Source organism: Ascaphus truei, chromosome 1, assembly GCF_040206685.1.
Source record: "Ascaphus truei isolate aAscTru1 chromosome 1, aAscTru1.hap1, whole genome shotgun sequence".
Taxonomy (NCBI): domain Eukaryota; kingdom Metazoa; phylum Chordata; class Amphibia; order Anura; family Ascaphidae; genus Ascaphus; species Ascaphus truei.
In genome coordinates this window covers 518,220,862-518,233,958 of record NC_134483.1, presented here as the reverse complement: position 1 = coordinate 518,233,958, position 13,097 = coordinate 518,220,862, and the positions used below count along the sequence as shown (strand labels likewise).

The 13,097-nt window shown below is 45.0% G+C and overlaps 1 protein-coding gene across 6 annotated transcripts in view; it reads right to left on the bottom strand.

The window, feature by feature from the left end:
* Positions 1–13,097, bottom strand: part of CTBP1 (C-terminal binding protein 1) — a 428,679-nt gene that overhangs the window by 124,101 nt on the left and 291,481 nt on the right. The gene's annotated exons all lie outside the window — the stretch shown is intronic.

Genomic DNA, 13,097 nt, shown 5'->3' with positions numbered 1-13,097 from the left:
CCATCTCTCACTCTTCTCACTCTCTTCCCCCCACATCTCTCACTCTTCTCACTCTCTTCCCCCCCCCCTCCTCTCACTCTTCTCCCCCTCCTCTCACTCTCATCCCCCCCTCCTCTCACTCTCATCCCCCCCTCCTCTCACTCTCATCCCCCCCTCCTCCTCTCACTCTACCCCCCCCCTCCTCTCACTCTACCCCCCCCTCCTCTCACTCTAACCCCCACCCCCCTCCTCTCACTCTAACCCCCACCCTCCTCTCACTCTAACCCCCCCCCCCCTCCTCTCATGCTCTCCCCCCTCCTCCTCCTGAGCCGTGGGTTGGCTACCCCTGGTATAAGGACATCCATGTACAGCACATGGCGCTTTACAGCAGTAACACACGTGACATAATGTGAATAAGCATTTCATATATAAAAACAGACATTAGGAAAGGAGTCCCTGCCCCGAAGAGCTTACAATCTAAGCACATGAACATTTAAGCATTTTCCCTGTCATGTTGTGAACATTTATTTACAAAGCGCTGACATGAATTCCATAGTACAATGGGACAGTCATTACATCCACAGAACGACACAAAAATAAGAACAAATTAACACAAACTGGTAGATTAATAAGGTTGATACAACATTTTGTTTTTTGGGGTTTACCTATTTGGCTTCGTCACATCCTGATTAAGAACATTTTACTTCCCATTTTCAAAGCCTTTCACTGCATGAGGTACCTGCAATCAACTGATTATATAAATATATATATATATATATATATATATATATATATATATATATATATATATATATATATATGCAAATATAACTGTATGCTCATCTGCATGTCTTAGGCAGGTCTGCAACCCCGCCTTTCCCCATTATCACCCAGCATACAGCACTTCCACTGCAGCAAGGGATTCTGGGAAATGACATGCAAATGAGCACACAGTCACTTTTTGCCTCAATAACCATTTTTAACATGGTTCCCTATAGGCTTAAGCTTGCTGCATGGTCACAGCTTTGAGCACAGCCAGGGTTAAGGTGCATACCCAGAAAACCACCCACAGACAGCTGTTTCGACCTTGATGGGTCTCATCAGTGTGGGGTTGATTTTAACTGGGTATGCAAGAGAGGCTATGGGATAGGCTATACCATAATACTGAGTTAAGTTATGGTGAGTAAAAAAAGTGACAAAAACCCTCCACAGGAAAGCAAATATGCAAATATAACTGTATGCTCATCTGCATGTCTTAGGCAGGTCTGCAACCCCGCCTTTCCCCATTATCACCCAGCATACAGCACTTCCACTGCAGCAAGGGATTCTGGGAAATGACATGCAAATGAGCACACAGTGTCACTTTTTGCCTCAATAACCATTTTTAACATGGTTCCCTATAGGCTTAAGCTTGCTGCATGGTCACAGCTTTGAGCACAGCCATACACACACACACACAGGTATATACAGATATATACATATATACTCATTTAAAGATTAACACAATAACAATGGGTTATCTTGCTTCTAGTTGTAAACTATTTATTCATTACATCAATGTTTCACGGGGGGGGGTTGGGGCGGGAGCTGAAATATTGATGTAATGAATAAAAATTGTTGGATTTTTTAACACTGAAGGGAAGTGCTCGCTTAAATGCCTGTTCAGTTACCAACCATACAATATTTGGGGAAAGCTTTTTACAACTAGAAGCAAGATAACCCATTGTTACAGTATTGTGTAAAACAGTGTTAATCTTTAAATTAGTTAGCCTCGCTGATTTGGGAGGTAGCCTCGCTGATTTGGGAGGTAGCCTCGCTGATTTGGGAGTTAGTCTCGCTGATTTGGGAGTTAGCCTCGCTGATTTGGGAGTTAGCCTCGCTGATTTGGGAGTTAGCCTCGCTGATTTGGGAGTTAGCCTCGCTGATTTGGGAGTTAGCCTCGCTGATTTGGGAGTTAGCCCCGCTGATTTGGGAGTTAGCCCCGCTGATTTGGGAGCTAGCCTCGCTGATTTGGGAGTTAGCCCCGCTGATTTGGGAGTTAGCCTCGCTGATTTGGGAGTTAGCCTCGCTGATTTGGGAGTTAGCCTCGCTGATTTGGGAGTTAGCCTTGCTGATTTGGGAGTTAATAGAGGAACAAAGTTCATCAATAGTGCTCAGAATGACTGTAGAGGAATATTTGTAATAATGTCCATATAGACTTTCTTGATTGAAGATATAGTGATGCAGGCGTCTGATATAAATGTGAGTGATGAGTGTATAGGTGAGCGTTGTGTATAGGACATATATATTGAAGTCCTAGGGGTGCTGTGAGTGGAGAATGATTAGCTCCACCACATTACTCCTAATGAGGACAATGTCACACACGCTTGCAACCGCCTTGATAATACACCTTCCAGCAAAGAAAAGGATAAAACACTCACATGAGAAAAGCCTGTCTTCTTCTTGTTGGTGGCGTGCATCCGTGATAATGATGAGTAGATGAGTATGCTGCAGGACGCAGTGTGTCAGGGCACAGCCAAAGATGATCAGGATAACAGCTTGTGGTTAAAAGGTAATCTTTATTCGAACATCATGGTGCAGACAGAGGAATGGAGGGTAGCTCTTACGCGTTTCACGCCTAGCTGGCGCTTCGTCAGAGAGTGAAAATGTTATGCTGGGACCCCCTTGATATAGTGCTTCTGATTATGGTTCAAATTATTCACAGCCGCGGCTCCGTTGGCCGGAAGTGACGAAACCGGAAATTGAAAACCGGAAGTGACGCGACGGACTCCATGCAAGGAATGGTTGTTTACAAGCTAAATTTGTAGTCATGGAGACCGCAGCGTCATCCTTCGGTGTCAATGAGGGGAAAATGTTATTCACGGACCCAGCATTATCACCCCACCATTCAGAAAAATACATCAACGGTGGTGGTTTAAAAACAATAGTATGAAAAAAGTATGAACGAGACAAAATAGACTACATACACAATCAAGTTTATATGTGGCAAAAACCTAATCAATATAAAAACTAATTTAAAAACAAAAATCAAAAAAGATACCAACAGAAAGACAGAGATAATTTCAACAAATCCACACCGAACAAATCAACAACCATTCCTTGCATGGAGTCCGTCGCGTCACTTCCGGTTTTCAATTTCCGGTTTCGTCACTTCCGGCCAACGGAGCCGCGGCTATGAATAATTTGAACCATAATCAGAAGCACTATATCAAGGGGGTCCCAGCATAACATTTTCACTCTCTGACGAAGCGCCAGCTAGGCGTGAAACGCGTAAGAGCTACCCTCCATTCCTCTGTTTGCACCATGATGTTCGAATATAGATTACCTTTTAACCACAAGCTGTTATCCTGATCATCTTTGGCTGTGCCCTGACACACTGCGTCCTGCAGCATACTCATCTGATTTGGGAGTTAGCCTCGCTGATTTGGGAGTTAGCCTCACTGATTTGGGAGGTAGCCCCGCTGATTTGGGAGGTAGCCTCGCTGATTTGGGAGTTAGCCTCGCTGATTTGGGAGTTAGCCTCGCTGATTTGGGAGTTAGCCTCGCTGATTTGGGAGTTAGCCCCACTGATTTGGGATGTAGTCCCGCTGATTTGGGAGTTAGCCTCGCTGATTTGGGAGGTAGCCTCGCTGATTTGGGAGGTAGCCTCGCTGATTTGGGAGGTAGCCTCGCTGATTTGGGAGGTAGCCTCGCTGATTTGGGAGTTAGTCCCGCTGATTTGGGATGTAGTCCCGCTGATTTGGGAGTTAGTCTCGCTGATTTGGGAGTTAGCCCCGCTGATTTGGGAGGTAGCCTCGCTGATTTGGGAGTTAGCCCCGCTGATTTGGAGTTAGTCTCCCTGATTTGCAGTATCATCAGTCTTACAGACATTAATGGAGTCTTACAGATAAAAATTAGTTATTTTCCATTTCAATGTCATTTCAATTGTGGAAACCTGTACTATGTTTCCTAAAATAGACCAATAACTGTCGTTACTACGTTATATATATATAATGGAAATATTACTGTGTGCTCATTTGCATGTCTTAGACAGGTCTGCAACCCTGCCTTTCACCATTATCACCCAGCATACAGTGCCTCCACTGCAGCAAGGAATTCTGGGAAATGACATGCAAATGAGCACACACTGTGTCACCTTTTGCTTAAAATCTATTTTGACATGGATCCCTATAAGCTTATGCTTGCTGCATTACACAGCTGTTCAGCACAGCCTGGGTTAAGTTGTATAGCCAGTAAACCTCCTCACAGACAGCTTTCAACCTTTTGGGTCTCCTCAGCGTGGAGTTGGTTATACTGGCTTTGCCAGATGAAGATTTGGATAGGTTTCACCACACTTAGTTAAGTTATGGTGGGTAAAAAAAGTGACAAAAAAAACTCAACCGTAAAGCATATAGCAAATGGAAATATTACTGTGTGCTCATTTGCATGCATGTATAGAGCTTGATAAAGGACCCATAGTGGTCCGAAACGTTGCTCAAACTGCGGTGTTCAGTTACTTCACATGGTGTGAATAAATACTTTTTTTGACAACATCATCTTGGCGAGTGCTGCAGATTTTTCTCTTTTTTATATTGTTTTGGACTGGTTTGGGATCCCAGTCTTTCTGCTGTTACCCCATATTAGCCCTTATATACCAATTTCTGTTTCTGGAGTGCAGGCATCATTGTATTTTTGTATATACTGTATAAAGTGGCTCAGTGAGTAAAGACACTGACTGGCACTGAAAGTTTGAAGCAGTAGGAGCCTGTTTCAATTCCCGGTGTCAGCTCCTTGTGACCTTGGGTAAGTCACTTTATCTCCCTGTGCCTCAGGCACTAAAAACATAGATTGTAAGCTCCACGGGGCAGGGACATGTGCCTGCAAAATGTCTCTGTAAAGTGCTACATAAAACTAGCAGCGCTATACAAGAACATACTATTATTATTATATACCGGTATATAATTTTTGTTAAATGATAAAATTAGGTGATATAGCGATACCAATATTCATAAATACATGAGCTCTGCCTCGATAGTGACAGCACACAGAAAGTCAACATGGTATATTATTCTTTACCATGCTACAAGGTTTGATAAAAATTTCATGAGGTCAAAATGTTCCTGAATCTTCAGCCATTATCTCCCCTGAATAAATGACTGTGAAGCCTTCTGACGTGTAAGATTTTTATACTGGAACATACAGCACACTATAATTAAAGCAGCAACCCAGACCATTTTGCAATGTATATTTTATGTATATTTTATGTATGCAAAACCAGCTGTATGAGCATAACTAGTACCTCAAACAGCAAGCTTGCCGCCATTTTGAAATTCGGGGATGATCCCGGTTCATGAGATACTTACAGTTTTAGTTGCCGGTTAATCTCCTGGATTTTCAAAGATGGTGCTCGATGTCATAAAAAATGGGAAGCTGCTACGGCTCCCTTTAGGCCTGCGGACCTGTGGGATTTGGTGGCCATTCGGATTTCACAAAATCGGAGCTGGAATACTGGCAAACAAAATGATGCCTCTCGGAAACGCGGGGGATCCTTGCACCTATAAATAGTGCAGTTCAGCTTTGAAGGAATTTCCTGGTTTGAATTCTGTAAACATAAAACAAAAAAACAAACAAAAGCACACAATGTAGGGGGGTGGAGGGGAAGTGGGCGAGATTGACGCATTTAGGTGGTAGTTGTGCTCATACTGGTGGTTTGTATAAATAAAATATATATATATATACACACATATATATATATATACACACATATATATATATATCCCATATTCCCCCTACCCCCCCCCCCCCCAGACACAGATGCTATATCTAGGGTGTAGTGAGGGCTGGCTACATGTGCTTTGGTGGTGCGTACCTGCAGGTAACAGGAGGGCCTGAGCTTCCCGCGGTAATGTTGGGGACACAGGACCAGGCTTCTGGGGTAGTTGCCTCCATTCTCTTAGTGATGCAGCGCCTCCATCCTCTATAACTTCCCAGGGATGTGGGGTAGGACCCTTATAGAAGAATAACCCTGGTCCCAGGGTGAATGCTCCAGAATCACACAGTCTTATGTAAAATCAGCAGTGTCTTTATTGTCTCTTTGTGGCACACAGCAGCAGTAGTACACGACAGGTCATATGCCCAAGGCACTCCACCGTTACACCAGACCTCCTCCTTTCCTCCTCTCCTCCAGACTGTACTCCTGCAGGATGGTCTGTGGGGGCCTCAATACCCCCAATGCCCACCTCAAAGGATATCCTCTGGGTGGGGTAGATTCTCCCCCTCACCCCCTCAGTAGGGTGAGGGGCATTGGTCCACTCTAGCTCTGCTCACTCTCCAAACTCATAGGACCGTAGCCTCTCTCTCTGGTCCCAGGACAGAACTTCTCTCCTCCAACTCCCACATAACAAGGGCACCGTCCTCACAGGAACTGGCTACTAAATAGAGTCAGCCCCACCCCTCATGATGTCAGCAGGACCTCCCCTCTGTCTCATGCCTGCAGCAGAGTCAGGGGCCTGCATCTATCACTCAGGGCAGGGCGTGAAGGGGGAAAACCCATGATTACTACTGGCGCCTGCCCTTAACAGGACTTACCACAGTAGGAGAAAGATATATAGCCTGTTCTGTTTACAGGGGGCTACATATATGATAAAAAGAGAAGAAAGCGCCCGATCCTAGTGTATTATATTAAGATACAAAATTTAATGTTCCATAAAACTCCAACAAATGCGCACTCACAAACATAGAAAATATTAAAGCATGTAATGAGTAATACTCATTCGCCAGACGCTGGAAACTGCTCCCACAAGTTGTATGACACCTCTGAGCTACCGCCCAGTAGGAACTCAGGGGATGTGCAGCTACTCCTATTCTCAGCCGGAAACAAACTGCGGTGAACAATGGTTCTGGATAGGAGGAAGGGAGAAGGTAGGACCAAGGGGACCAAATCACTGATGTATCACCATGAGGTGGCATCCCAAAGTCCCAACAAACAGCGCGTCAGCGCAAGGCAGCGTCGAAGAGTCTGATTGAAAGTCCCAGATATAGAACAGGTCTGGTACAGTGACCATCACTAGTAAAAGGGGGGTCATTGGAGGTGCAGGGGAGGGTCATTGAAGGTGCAGGAGAGGGTCATTGGAGGCGCAGGGGAGGGTCATTGGAGGTGCATGGGGGGAGAATGATGTGAGGTGCAGGGGGGGAGAGTGATGTGAGGTGCAGGGGGGGAGAGTGCTGTGAGGTGCAGGGGGAGAAGGATGTGATGTGCAGGGGGGAGAAGGATGAGGTGCAGGGGGGAGAAGGATGAGGTGCAGGGGGGGTGGGATGTGTGTGGTGTGCAGGGGGGTATTGTGTGTTTGATGTGGAGCGGGGGTATTATGTGTGTGGGTGAGGGGGAGAGATGGGGGTATGAGAGATAGATGGAGAGTATCGCAAAGGTTGATAGTGAGGGGTTCTGGGGGAGATATGAGGATGATGATGAAGGGTGCTGGGGGAGATATGAGGATGATGATGAGAGGTGCTGGAGGAGAGATGATTATGAGAGGTGCTGGGAGAGATGATGATGATGATGATGATGATGATGATGATGATGATGATGATGATGATGACGATTTTACCCGTGCGGGCCAAATTTTTTTTCCTTGGAGCAGTTCGGCCCTTCTCGCTTTACGAGTTGTGCAGGCCTGATATATATATATATATATATACACACACACACACACACACACTCTGTTCCCCTGCTTTCTCTTTAATAAAAGATTAATGCACCCTAATGATTTCACCTCTCAAGCTTTTATAGGCACTTTTATAGGCTCCGTCATACAGATGTAGCCGTGACCTCCCCGAATGCGGCCCGGAAGGATTAACGCTGCAGGAGGTCCCGTTATTAAGAATAGACCCCCCGCAGTGCCATCATGGCTGACACCTCCCCCCAGCGGCTTGGTTTTCCTGCGTCTCTCCGCTGCCACACGACCGGCAATACCGGCTGCATCTGTATGCTGGCATGTCCGATTACACGTGCTACTACTGAGCCTCACCCGCAGCGTAGTCACATGATCCCTGGGACCTCGTTCAGTATTGTGATAAGCCGTAAACACAGAGTGAACAATTAAATAAATGAAAGTGGACGCACCTTTAACAATGGGTCAACAACTTCTCACAATATTGAATACGAGGTCAAGTTCAAGACTTTTTTTTTATACTGCTCTTCCTAGTTAGAGTATATATATATATATATTTTCCCTCCTTGCCCGGCTTATGAAGTCGTTGTTCCAGAGACGTTGTGTGTATAGCGCAGGTGTTATTACACAGACCTTCGCAGGGTGCTGGTGTCCGGCTGGCTGGTAAGCTTTGAGGTTGATAATAAAGGGGTCCAGGAACTTTGTTGCACATGCAGGGCTGGTTTTATTTACAGGACAGGTTTTCATACATACATCTTCCTTGGGATCCATGCAGTTACCCAGGCAGGTACACACGGCGCTGTCACTTCATTATAAGAGTCCATTGTTTATGGGAATTGTAACAGGGGACTTATCCCTGTTCAGTAATGTTCCTTTAATCTAGCAGTGTGGTAGTTAATTACTAAACACCACCTGCCTGATTAGATTGTTTACAAAAAGCCTGCCTTTGAGACAGGAAGTGACTCCTCCTTAGCTCTGACTGAGAGCTGACCTTTGGAGAGACAGAGCAGAGGTTCTTGAGTCCCAGGAGAGACTGACCAAAAGAAACCCAGATCTCTGAAGCTGACCAGTCTTGAGCTCTGCCAGCCACACAGCAGAGCTGATTGCAAGACACCAAATAAGACTTCTAAACCTGGATGCTGATATTTTTCTGTGCACGCACGGGTGCGGTTCCAGTAGAGCAGAGAAGCTTACTCTACAGCAACTAAACAGATAATGGAAAGGTGGGATGGAATCCCAAAAGCAGCGCTTCAGCGGATGAGATACATCAATAATTGGTATATGTTATAATCAGGATATGGAGAAGTATGTTTACAATTGTAGTAGTATTGGACCCAGTTCAAACGCAGGAGTGTATTCCTCAGCTGTGCTCCGCTGCAAATCTTTGGATTTCAAACTAAACAGATAAGACTTTCCTTATTAAGAGACTGCTTATATCTGCTTATTTTCACGTTATGTGTTGGGGCTGGGAGAAGCTTAACTAATGGAGAAGTGAACTAATTGCAAGGATTTCACTAGAAATACTCCCAAGTGAATGGAAGCTTTGTTCCCCCCCGTGTTTGGATAATTTCCTGATGAAAAGGAAAAGGCACAATAAAGCCTATTATAATTTCACATTATAAACGTCTCCAAATTGTGTACCTCTGTGAATGTCCGTCTACAGGAATGTACACTCCATTAACTCTCAATGCTTTGGAGTTAATTCCAGACCCCTACCAGGGCTAAATTCAAGGGTGCATCTTCAATCTAGGCTCCCATTACCTGTCATCCTGTGTATGGTCCCTTTAGCCCCTACAATGGTGGACTGGTGTGCCTAGGCATAGAATTGGCGTTCGACCAACCCCATTGTGGTACTGCCCCCAGTGAGTCCCTGTTCTAGGGCTCCCAGGCCATGAGTCACCACGCTCTTTCCTCCTGTAACAAAGGGTGAGAAATGTTTCTTCCACACAGCAGAGGTCCTTCTAATGTAAGGGGCACTTTTCCCCCACTGGGGAAATAATAAAGGTGGCCGCACTTGTAATCATACAGTTACACACTACACACTTAAAAGACAAAACACTCAACAAGGTGAGACCCCTCCTGTTGTTACTCCTGATGTTACTCCTGATATTCTTGGGGCACTCCTGGGGTCTAAGGACCAGAATCCTCTATTCTCATTATTTATACTTCATAGTGACCTCACAGGGCACCATAGTTACAGCAGGTGTTGGTTGGACCCCTAGTACATCACCCCACCCCATTGTGACAGGGTGCGCTTTTTCTAGAGGGTGGGCGGAGCTAAACTTTGGTTACACTATTAGCAACAATTATATAAAGGTCATTGCTTTGCAACATCCCGACAGAAATGAACTCTTTACATGCAAAATAGTAAGCCCAATAGGGGGGTTAAACTTAAACACACACACACATATTTCGAAAGTGAGATCCATAAAACATTTCGACAATATTTAATTACCTTTCTAATTCACGTCAGTTTTCAGTGAAACTTAAAAACTGCGTTCATAAAAATAACTGGATGTTGCATATTTTAGTGTACTGCTGTTCTGAGTCTCCAAAATGTTATTTTTGTTCCTCTCCTTGTCACCCCCACCATCCCCCCCCCCCCCCACACCCCTTCCCCCACCTAGCAGGTGTAGAATTTCTTGAGTTCAGACCCGGTGCCACTGCTTTTTAAGACCGTTTTAAACGCTTGGTTTCCAGTGACCCCCAAATGAAACGAGGTAACCGTTTTATAAGAAAGAAAAAAAAATGTGGAGACGGCGACTTCAAACAAAAAAGATTTTACTTTTCTTTCCAAGATACGTTGGCTGGCTAGGTCAGCTGACTCCAATAATGCAGTACACACAGAACTGCATGCAAAAGGCATCTATCAAAGAAACAATCAAGCCAAAATAACAGCGCTTCACTATGAGGCCCAACTACTTTTCATAGGCAGGAGCAGTTACCATGCACGCTACAGTACAAGGCCAATTCCTCTGCAACCAATGATTCATTTAGTTCTACGCGAGATTAAAGGTCGGACATTACCGGTCTCCCAATAACCTTTATGAAGTTACACAGCAAAAAATTAGACGCAATGTTAAATGTTTAAATACATCAGGATTTACTGCAAATTAAAACGTCACTGGCCTACGGATGAGACCCAGAGCTGGTTCCTCGTTGTAATAATAATAATAATATTTATTTTTTTGCAAGCCGGATTTCCCCACAAAATATTATTAATGATGAAAGATTTATTAACACTTTCTTCAGGTACTGTGATATCTATATGGAAACCCCCAGTATTGCCCGTCTGATTCCGCATCTTCAAATTTCTATTCTGTCACTGTATCTTAACCAGATTGCCAATGTCCCACTATTTGTCAGGGAGACTCGTTGATTTTTATTCAAGTAAACAAAATGCCATTTTTTGCCTTTTTCTCCCAGAATATATGTCCCTCATCCCAAAGCCAATAACATTTTTTTTTATAAATCTCTTGAATTCTTTATCCCAAATCTCTCTAAATGGAGCTCCTGTTAGTTTATAATGCGCACCCCAGTGCATTGTGGGTTACAAAACCCTGCATTTTCATGCAAATTTGTGACTTAGAGAGTTATTCGTTAAACTTCCGAATTGCCGATCAAGAAACTATAGCACAGAAACTTCTACGTGAGTTTCCATGCAATAGAATAAATGCTTATGTTCATATAAAAGCAGGTTGGCAACATTGTTGGATAAATTAAAGAGGAAATCCAAGATGGCGTTTTTTTAACATAGGATTGAAGCTGGGGTCTTCGGAGCTGAATCCCATTAATTGAACCGTAGGGGGCTCCGGTAGCCACTCTGGCTCACTAGCTGGGGTTCATGAAATGGCCACTTCTCAAAGCTTGTGCGTCCACCGGGCAAAAAAAATGAAGTTGTCAGCAACATCCTGTAAATATGCCATAGATACATTTGAAAACTTAATCTTAAACATCCTAGTGCATAATACACTATGACAGGATCATACATTTCTCTCAATATACATACTGGTCGTAACATTAATATGAGCATCCTGGCATAATACACAGTACGTTTTAATTAACACTGCACTCATTTGGTAATTATTAGTATCACTAGAAATCTGCCACATACTGTACAGGCTGTGCATATGGCAGTTACCTCACATAGGTTCTTACTTATAGCTTCTCTATAACACCAGCTTGCAACGTACTGCTATGCACTGTTCTCACAGTATACAGCTTACTGACAGTCAGACACATATCTCCAGTCGACCACTCATAGAGCATTCCTATGAGACTAAACACGATGCGATCTCATCCATATACTGGTACACTTTGGTACACACACACAGTCTATACATGCTGTGACCATCAGGCACATTGCCCTCATGCCAAGCACTTATAGTAGCAGAGTCCCCCTCCTTACCTCCAGTGAGGGGGAACTGCTTGGTTGTCCAGCTGGAGCTCCACACGAGTGGGGAGAGGTGGCGGCGGCCTATTCAGACTGCCGTGCATGCGCAATTGCGGCCAGAGCGGCGGCCATCTTTAAAAGGCTTCAAAAGCCAAGAGACTACAATCGCCAGAATGCTTTGCAGGAATAGCGCAGTGGGCATCTTGGACTGGCTCCGCACAGACTGAAGCGAGACTACGAGTCCCAGAATCCTCAGGGGGAGGGAGATCACGTAGGCTGATCTAGTCAATGGCATGATGCAGCCTGAAGGAACAGGATATCCTCCGCAGATGGAGATCCCACGGATCAGTCGGACGGAGGCACCAAAGAGACAGGTAGTGTCCAGGGAGCAGTAGCTTCCTAGACTAAGCCTAGACCATTCCCCCTAAGCCCCCGATATACCCTGAGCCACCTCAGTTCCGTATTGTAGGGAAGGCCCCAGATGGGGACCCTCCCCACCTTAGAGTGATAGCCGCCTTACTGCGACGGTGGATGGACGTCCACTCGGTGGAATGCGGCTTTGGACAAGAGCTGCATGTGGCAGCGCAGAATGTTTCCTGGATAAGGTGTGAGGGGAGTTGTGTTGGAGGCCCCGCTGCGTGGGACCTGATCCAGCATCTTCATCTCAAAATTCCCTGGTCTGGGCTGTGACCAGGAAGATACCAACGTGCACCTACACATCACTTGGTAGCGCTATCTCACACTTGGGTGGGATTGCTGGTGCGGACACCTGGGATTATTGGTGCCACGGCACCCTCAGTACTTTGGGGGAACAACTCAGAGTGTGGGCTAAGGCCTTGTACTATTATATTGTATTGGTGTGATCTAGTGTTATATACTGTTATAGTAAATACGAGTTATATGATACATTGGTTGTGGTAGTATTATTGCTATTGTATCGGTTCCTATAAGGAGTCAGCCCGCCAACTCTGGGATCCTCATAGGTGGAGGCGCTGCACTAAGAGAGAGAAAGCTCACCCCAGGCTCCTAGAAGCGGAGGCTCAGGCCTCCTGTGAGCATACAGGTATTAGCAGCAT